Source organism: Macaca fascicularis, chromosome 6 (assembly GCF_037993035.2).
Source record: "Macaca fascicularis isolate 582-1 chromosome 6, T2T-MFA8v1.1".
In the NCBI taxonomy this organism is placed as follows: Eukaryota; Metazoa; Chordata; class Mammalia; order Primates; family Cercopithecidae; genus Macaca; species Macaca fascicularis.
This window is the reverse complement of record NC_088380.1, coordinates 37579684-37588645: the sequence shown is the minus strand read 5'-3', so window position 1 is coordinate 37588645 and position 8962 is coordinate 37579684.

Here is an 8962-nt window from a genome sequence, read left to right as displayed (position 1 = left end):
AAATTTCATGTAATTGATGTCTTGTTTTGCTTTTTGCTTGATTCATAAAGCCCATCAGTTTCTTTTTTTCTTTTATTTTTTGAGACAGGTTTTCACTCCAATGCCCATGCTGGAGAGCAGTGGTGGGATCATGGCTCACTGCAGCCTCAGCTTTCCAGGCTCAGGTGATTCTCCCATCTCAGCCTTCTGAGTAGCTGGTACTAGAGACTCACACCATCACGCCTAGCTAATTTTTTGTATTTTTTGGAGAGATGAGGTTTTACCATGTTACCCAGGCTGGTCTCGAGCTCCTGGGCTTTGGCAATCTGCCTGCCTTGGCCTCCCAAAGTCCTGGGATTACAAGCGTGAGCCACCACTCTTGGCCAAACCCATCAGTTTCTTTATTAGAGTTCTGGAAATTTTTATTTAGTTAATTGATCTTAAAGTTATCAGAAATCTGTGTTTAAGAGTACTTGTTAGGCAGGGCGTGGTGGCTCATGCCTGTGATCCCAGCAATTTGGGAGGCCAAAGTAGGCAGATCACCTGAGGTCAGGAGTTCGAGACCTGCTTGGTCAACACGGTGAAACCCTGTCTCTACTAAAAATACAAAAATTAGCTGGGTGTGGTGGTGCACACCTGTAATCCCAGCTACTCAGGGAGGCTGAGGCAGGAGAATTGCTTGAACCCGGGAGGTGGAGGTTGTAGTGAGCCAAGATCATGCCATTGTACTCCGGCCTGGGTGACAGGGTGACGCTCCATCTCAAAAAAAAAAAGGAAGAAAGAAAAGAAAAGAAAACCCAGTATCATGACTGACAGTGTCATATCAGGACCATTAGACTTAAAAAAAAATTTTTTTTTTTTTGAAACGGAGTTTCGTTCTTGTCGCCCAGGCTGGAGTGCAATGGAATGATTTTGGCTTGCTGCCACCTCCTCCTCCTGGGTTCAAGTGATTCTCTTGCCTTAGCCTCCTGAGTAGCTGGGATTACAGGCATGCACCACCATGCTTGGGTAATTTTTATATTTTTAGTAGAGATGGAGTTTCATGTTGGCCAGGCTGGTCTCAAACTTCCAACCTCAGGTGATCTACCTGCCTTGGCCTCCCAAAGTGCTGGGATTACAGGCGTGAGTCACCACTCACAGCCTATACATTTTATTTTATTATTTTTTGAGACGGAATTTCACTCTCATCACCCAGGCTGGAATGCAAGGGCATGATCTTGGCTCACTGCAACCTTTGCCTCCCAGGTTTAAGTGATTCTCCTGTCTCAGCCTCCCAAGTAGCTGGGATTACAGGCACCAGCCACCACACCCGGCTAATTTTAATATTTTTAATGGAGACAGGGTCTTACCATGTTGACCAGGCTTGTCTCGAACTCCTGACCTCAAGTGATCCGCCCATCTCAGCCTCCCAAAGTGCTGGGATTACAGGTGTGAGCCACCGCATCTGACCAAATTTTATATAATCTTTAGAATACTCATATTAATAACATATCCATATAAATATAACTTAAGAAAAGTTTCAACACAATAATCAAAATTATGACTAATAACATATTAACTTTTTATGTTTATATAATTTTTGGAACATTTATACTGATACTATACCCATAACGCAACTGAAAGAATGCCTAGTATCATTTGTCATTTCACAATGCCTCCTATACAAATTGCCAAATAACCCAAATCATTTACTATCTCTGTAAGATGAAAGACATATTCTTTGAGGCTTCCCAGGATCCCAACTAGAAATCCCAATGTTAATTTTAGGCCAAAAAGACTTACGCTTCGGATCCTGGGGAAATTGGCCAATAATGTCAAAAGTTTCAAAACATTTTATTAAAACAGAATCACAGTAAAATAATAATAAAAAGACTTCAAAAGCAATACAGAAAGTTACATGGATATAAAAACCTAACCCTTTAAAAGCTCAGTTTTCCAACTAATAAAAACTCAATAAAGAGAATACATGAATTATCTTGATAAAATGTAAAGTCTTGCTGAAATGGAAGGATCATTTAAGGCCAGGAGTTCAAAACCAGCCTGTGCGACAGAGCAAGACCCCATCTCAAAAAGCTAAACTAAACTAAGATCTTTGTTTTGTCTTTTTAAAGCCCAGTTACCAGAAAAGTAAAGGAAAATTGCTTCTCTTTAGGGGAAGCATGTTTACATAATCTGGAAGTTAAACTTGATGAAAATGGTATTTGAATTTAAGTAGACACAGGAAGAATGTGACCAGAGTCTTGAATGTACACTATATTATAAAGGAATATAAACAAAAAATCTAGTACCTTGAATAGAAACATAGCTGGCTCTCAGTAAAAGCATGGGGAGTTTCCTGGTTACATGGAACAATTCAGACACATCAAGAAAAGCCAAGACTAGAGAATCAAGTTATACTGTAGGAAAATATTGCCTTTGTACACCTTCAAGACAAACATATCAGCATCAGGCCATAACAGCAGAGCTGGAACCAGAGAAAAAAAGTTATAGGAGCTGATGAAACAGTTGAAGGTTGGAGTTATCACTCCAGCCAAGCAAAAAGATATACCTTTTCAAGGAGAGAAATAACAGAGGCCATGATGTATGCTCTGCACATCTCATACAGTGAAATACAGCAAAAGCTGAACTTCTTAGATATAAATCCGAGAAGCTTCAAACAAAATTACCTTAAGAAATGGGGCCAGGTATGGTGACTTAAGCCTGTAATTCCAGCACTTTGGGAGGCTGAGGTGGGAGGATTTCTTGAGGCTCAAGACCAGACTGGGAGTCCCAGAAAACCTTGCTTGCCTTAATGTTTGAAAAGATCATTCCATTTCTTATTAATTTCTTGAAAGCAAAGAATACTCTATAAATCCTTTCAGGGAATATTGGGAGTTTAGACGACTGTTTTAGCTGATGGCAACCACTCTAGTGGTATTTAATTAGCTGTCTTGCAGCCACCACCAAGAATGTTTGTTTTGGCTCTTGGAAGATTTTCAGAAACAAGCAAGGGGAAGGAGTCAAAACAAATACAAATAAACCAAGATAAGAGTTTTTGCCAACATTTTAATTCAGTCGTGCAGATCAAATGAAATATTAAACTAGGCATGCAAACCAGAGAAGACATGCCTCACAGACAGAATGAAAATTCTGTAGTAACGAAGAGTCCTCCATTTAGGAAGATGCTTGTCTTTATACCAGAAATGACATACACACAAAAGCCTTTTATAGTCCCAGAAGGTACACACGATCTTTTATTAAGATTGCCTTATCCACACCAGATCCCAAATAAAGTAAAAAAGCTTCTACTTGAAGGAGGGAAGCTCAACCTGAGAGAAGACTCACCAAGCCAGAAAACGCAAACTGTGGAAGTGGAGAGCTCAAAGAGTTCAAGTGAGTACTGCAAACTGGTTCCAAGCATAGCTGATTCCTTTCAATAGTGAACTTTTCTTCAGATCTCACTTCTGACACCACATACGTCAATCTAAACAGCAAACAGAGAGAGACTTTCCAAAAGAAAACGATGTTTATTTGAAAATACAGCACTGCAATGGAAATACGCATGCCATGGTAAAAACTATGTGTATATTCAGGAAGGTAAAGGAAGACAATGGTTTCTGAAGGAAAAAAAATGAGAATTACATAATTGTTTTAAAATAATTATACCTGGCTACGAAGATCAATAACAAGGGTAACACCAGTCTGAAGTTGCACAGGCAGTTGCTGGGCAGATGTCCTTTCAGAAGCATTTTTTGTTAATGATTGCGGTGGCCTTTGTGTGAGTTGCAGAGTCTTTCTTGTTATCAGGCATGTAAATGTGAGAAGCCTCTCTTCATGGTCTTCCTCAGCTCTATTTGTCAGGGTTTTCTTAACATTAGTGACTCTATTTTGACTAAAACAACTTTCTTTCTTTCTTTCTTTCTTTCTTTCTTTCTTTCTTTCTTTCTTTCTTTCTTTCTTTCTTTCTTTCTTTCTTTTATTCTTTCTTTCTTTCTTTTTCCTTCCTTCCTTCCTTCCTTCCTTCCTTCCTTCCTTCCTTCCTTCCTTCCTTCCTTCCTTCCTTCCTTCCTTCCTTCTCTTTTATTTTTTATTTACTTTTTATTTTTTTCAGATGGACTCTTGCTCTGTCACCCAGGCTGGAGTGCCATGGCATGATCCTGGCTCACTGCAACCTCCGTCCCCTGGGTTCAAGCAATTATCCTGACTCACCCTCCTTAGTATCTGGGATTACAGGCACCTGCCACCACGCCAGGCTAATTTTTGTATTTTTAGTACAGACGGGGTTTCGCCATGTTGGCCAGGCTTGTCTTGAACTCCTGACCTCAAGTGATCCACCCACCTCGGCCTCCCAAAGTGCTGGGATTACAGGTGTGAGCCACCACGCCCGGTCAGACTATGACAACTTTCACAATGGTATTTTGTTATAGTAACCTGAACACACCAAATAAGAATATAGATTATATATTTATAATTATGTAAATACATACTTAAATATTTATAATTAAAGAAAGGTTAATTACAAGCACTCTCTTCCCCTCTAGCATTAGGGCATATAATCCCTCCTACCACTATCACTGTTTTTTTTTTTTGGAGATAGAGTCTTGCTCTGTCACCTAGGCTGGAGTTTAATGGCGCAATCTTGGCTCGCTGCATCCTCTGCCTTCCGGGTTCAAGCGATTCTCCTGCCTCAGCCTCCGAAGTAGTTGGAACTACAGGCATGCACCACTACGCCAGGCTAATTTTTTTTTTCTTTGAGATGGAGTCTTGCTCTGTTGCCCAGGCTGGAGTGTAGTGGTGCTATCTTGGCTCACTGCAACCTCCACCTCCTGGGTTCAAGCGATTCTCCTGTCTCAGCCTCCCGAGTAGATGGGATTACAGGTGTGTGCCATCACGCCTGGCTAATTTTTGTATTTTTAGTAAAGATGGGGGTTTCATCATATTGGCCAGGCTGGTCTCAAACTCCTGACCTCAAGTGATCTGTCCACCTCGGCCTACCAAAGTGCTGGGATTACAGGTGTGAGCCACTGCACCCAGCCCATTATCACTATTGATCCACTTTGTAGGTTGATTAGAATGAGAGAAAGAAAATCTGCAAGATAGAACTGTTATAAGAAAGAGACTTAAGTACCACCACCACCAACAGCAAAATGGAACTACCATTATTTGTCAACATAAAGACTTCCCTTCTAACACATTGGGGTAGAGGCTCATAAGGAATGCTCAATTATAGGAAAAAAACCTTACACTTTCTTTGTAAGATGTGTAAATTTTCCATCAACTCACTTACCACAAAGGAAGCCAGCCTGAAGACAAAGGGCAGAGTGAAGAGAATTAAAGAAAAATTGAACGACGGTCCTGCCCAATCAAACTTGCATGAAACCTGCTGAACCTCTGCATCAATGAGCCAATCAGCTAGAATTACAGGTGCCCGCCACCACACCCAGCTAATTTTTGTATTTTTAGTAGAAATGGGGTTTCATCATGTTGTCAAGGCTGGTCTCGAACTCGTGACCTCAAGTGATCCATACACCTCAGCGTCCCAAAGTGCTGGGATTACAGGTATGAGCCACCATGCCGGGCCCAGAATGTATATTTTAACAAGATTCCCAGGTGATCCACATGCACATTAAGGTTTGAGAAATACCATTGTATTAGGCTGTTCTTGCATTGCTATAAAGAAATACCCGAGACTGGGTAATTTACAGGAAAATAAGTTCACTTGTCTCATGGTTCTACAGGATGTATAGGAAGCATAGCACTAATATCTGCTTCTGGCGGGGGCCTCAGGAAGCTTTTACTCATGGCAGAAGGCAAAGTGGGAGTGCGTAAGTCACATGGCAAAAGCAGGAACACAGGCATGGGGGAGGTGACACACTTTTTTTTTTTTTTTAGAGCGTTTTGCTTTGTCACACAGGCTGGAGTGCAGTGGCATGATCTCAGCTCATTGCAGCCTCTGCCTCCCAGATTCAAACGATTCTCACGCCTCAGCCTCCCGAGGTGCCACACACTTTTAAACAACCAGATCTCATGAGAACTCACTGACTATCATGAGGACAGCACCAAGGAATTGTGCCAAATCATTCACAAGAAATCCACCCTCATGATCCAATCACCTCCCACCAGGCCCCACATCCAACACTGGGAATTACAATTCAACATGAGATTTAGGTAGGAACAAATATCCAGACTATATGTACTGTTTTCTTTGGGTTTGTACAGCATGTTCTTTATTCATTGCTAGTAAAATACTCATCTGTCTCCCACTAAACCTGTGATATTCTTGAAAGCAGGAAATCTGTATTATTACTTTTTGTCAACCACCGCTAGTTGTCCACCAAAACCATTTTCTCAGTCTTTCCAGGTACACTGCTAATCTACATTTCCCAGGCTTCCTTGCAGTTAGGTGTGATCATGTGACTAAGTTATCTCCAGTGGAATGTAAGCAGAAATACTGTGTACTATTTCTGGGCCCAGGTCTTAAAGACTGTAGGCAAGCTCACTGTTTTTTCCTTTCTCTTTGACTGGAATCTTAGTTTACAGGGTCTCAGTTGCACTAGCTACATTTCACATGCTCAATAGCACTTTTGGCTAATGGTTACCATATTAGAGCAGACATAGAACATTTTCTTCGTTACAGAAATTTATATTGGATAGGAGCACTCTAGGGAGAATATCTACAATCTGTCAGATACCCCAGAATCATTACAATAAATCACCTCTGTTACTTAGGCTAATCAGATTTGATTTTACTATATGCTTTCAAAAGGAATGCAGTTATTGTATATGTGGCACTATAACTATACCTACTAAACACTAAATCTGACGGGGCAATTCTCAGGCTTATTTCTATTTGACCTCTATCAGTTTTTTTACCTGGTCAACTACTCTCTTGGATCTCTTCTACCCCTGACACTCTCTCATAAGAATTGGTATGCTGGCGGGCCGCAGTGGCTCACACCGGTAATCCCAGCACTTTGGGAGACCAAGGCGGGTGAATCACGACGTCAGGAGTTCAAGACCAGCCTGGCCAACACAGTGAAACCCCGTCTCTACTAAAAATACAAAAATTAGCCAGGCGTGGTGGTGGGCTCCTGTAATCCCAGCTATTTGGGAGGCTGAGGCAGGAGAATCACTTGAACCCAGGAGGCAGACGTTGCAGTGAGCAGAGACTGTGCAACTGCACTCCACCCTGGGCAACAATGTGAGACTCTGTCTCAAAAAAAAAGAAAAAAAGAATTGGTATCATCCATAAAATCTCTTAGCAATATATACTAAAGAGAGATGGCCCTTAAAAAGTGCAGAGCAGCGTGAAGGGGAGACTGATGCTTATTTTACACATTCTGTGTTCCCAAGCCTCCCATCGAGCTTCTGAACCATGCATCTAAATTGTTCACTAGATAGGTCGAGAGGTATCGCAAAATGGATGTGCTTCAAAATGAAACAATTCCTCATTCAAAACCTAGCTTAGTTTTGAACCTTCCCATTGCCCAGATAGAGAAAATGGACCTGCGCATACTGTGATCATGGTATTTATGACTGCACTGTAACTTGTGTGCGTGACTCTCTTTTGAAGAGGGACAACATTGTCTTCCCCTCTTTATATCTAGCATAGTGTCTGACACACATAACTGCTGAATGATTTTTATTTTAGCAAATCGTAGTCATTTCCATACATTATTTTTTACAGCAAACATTGCCGGATACATTTCCATACGTTTTTAAATAGAGGAGGAGGAAGTGGAGGGAAAAAAAGGAAAATAAATAAATAAGTTGATTGTGAGCAATCAACTCCAGAATCACACCAATAATTCTAGGTCTAATGGCCACACAGCAAAATCAGCCTCAGTTATCCCATTGTTTTCATATCTTAAGACCTAAAAATGGGAACACAGATTTGTGGGAATAGGTTAGGATTTCTCAGTTTCCAAATTTTTCTGTGTGAGACTTTTTTTTTTTTTTTTTTTTTTTTTTTTTGAGACGGAGTCTCGCTCTGTAGCCCAGGCTGGAGTGCAGTGGCCGGATCTCAGCTCACTGCAAGCTCCGCCTCCCGGGTTCACGCCATTCTCCGGCCTCAGCCTCCCGAGTAGCTGGGACTACAGGCGCTGCCACCTCGCCCGGCTATTTTTTGTATTTCTTAGTAGAGACGGGGTTTCACCGTGTTAGCCAGGATGGTCTCGATCTCCTGACCTCGTGATCCGCCCATCTCGGCCTCCCAAAGTGCTGGGATTACAGGCTTGAGCCACCGCGCCCGGCCTCTGTGTGAGACTTTTATGCTAACTCTAGCATGGCTTATGTAAAATGTTCGTGATTTGGGGGTGGATCTAAACCACCTCAGATCTATAACCTCTGAGATAAGCGGGGCTGAGCTGCCAGAATGTCAGCTGTCACTTATCCCACCCAGAAACACAGGGGTAATTGTGGTTCTGATGCAGCCAGAAGTCCTCCTACCCTGTAACTCTTATCTGCTAAAATAAACCAACCTAGGAGCTAGCTATCCAATGCAGAGGGCAGAACCATTTTCCGTGCAGAACATACTTGGCCTAGCCAAGGCTGACAAGGTCCTGCCTTCAAAAACAGGCCAGTCGCAGAAAAGAGTGATGATGGGCGCAGGTGGAGGAGGACAGCAGACCACTGCCTGAGGCCTTCACATTTAAGCTACACAAAAATGCTTTTCCAGGTGAGCAGAGCTCTCGGGCTGCCCGCTTGTGACCCCAAATCCTGTCAGTCACGAGAACAGGGGTGAAGGAGGTGAAAACAGTGCGGAAAATAAGTCCTTAGGACAGTGAGTTCGGAAAATGCCTTCTTCAGTGTTCCAAGGTGCCCACGTGAACTGGGGAGGGCAGAGCAAAACCTCCTTATTTTCGGGTCTGTGCAGGGTCCCCGCTAGGAAGGGGCAGCCCTTGAGTTCCGTGTTGGTCGGTTATTAAGCGACTCCCCCGCGAAGCCCCGCCCAATGCCTGTGCGCTCAAACGAGGAGCGTCCGAGGAACGCGTAAGAGAAGTGA